At 29.5% G+C, this 947-nt stretch overlaps 1 long non-coding RNA gene across 1 annotated transcript; it reads left to right on the plus strand.

Annotated features, from left to right (window-relative positions):
- The first annotated feature begins 377 nt into the window (after positions 1–377).
- On the plus strand, positions 378–852 carry LOC111084812. The gene is made up of 2 exons (XR_002609728.1): positions 378–457; positions 785–852. It is a non-coding gene; the product is annotated as an uncharacterized LOC111084812 (long non-coding RNA).
- The last annotated feature ends 95 nt before the right edge of the window (positions 853–947 follow it).

Here is a 947-nt window from a genome sequence, read left to right on the forward strand (position 1 = left end):
AATGGATATATGTCACAATTTATGCTGATAAAACAGACCTTTTAACTACATGTTATTTGATATCAATGGATATATGTCACAATTTATGCTGATAAAACAGACCTTTTAACTACATGTTATTTGATATCAATGGATATATGTCACAATTTATGCTGATAAAACAGACCTTTTAACTACATGTTATTTGATATCCATTTGAACACTGAAAAAGCCAGAAAAGAAAATTATATTGTGCTTCTGTGATTTAGATTAATTTTTGAGTCAATCAGCTTAAGTCATTTTAACATCAATCATAAATCTAATGTATAGTTGGTCACTTTTCTAAAAACACCATACATGTTTTTAGCTATAGAACAGCATATGAATCAAAATAATAGTAACTTGACTTTGTAGGAAAAATTACCTCAACTAATGGATCGAACTGTAGCATATGTGAACTCTGACATCTGTGTTTCAGGTAGGTTATCATGACTTAATTCATTTTTATTTGACTTTATAAAAGAAAGATACAGGAATAAACAACTTGTAGAATAGATGTAAAACTTTCTGAAACATAATGTAACTTTTTTTCATTACACACCAAAATTTTGCATGCATTGAAAACTGTACTTTTGAGTAAATATTATAATTATTCTGTGTCTACATGTACTGTAGGTATTGGTGCATGGAACAGTTAACTTTTTTTTTATAAGTCTAATCTCTCTTTAGTTTTTCACCTATCATTAACAGGGTGGTTCTAGAAGTTCCACAGTGATTTTTTATTAACACATTTGTTTATGATTAGGCACCAGCTTTAAAGTAGCAGCCTCTCCTCTTCTTGCTTCTGTGGTTCAAGAAATGACAAGTTATGTATGTATTTCATTGTTATATTCTAAGAATATATTGTTACGTCTCCGTTTGTTAATTGATTTTTCCGTAACTTCGTTCCGACGAAACTTTAGCGACAC

Source organism: Limulus polyphemus, unplaced genomic scaffold (genome assembly GCF_000517525.1).
Source record: "Limulus polyphemus unplaced genomic scaffold, Limulus_polyphemus-2.1.2 Scaffold143151, whole genome shotgun sequence".
Lineage (NCBI taxonomy): Eukaryota > Metazoa > Arthropoda > Merostomata > Xiphosura > Limulidae > Limulus > Limulus polyphemus.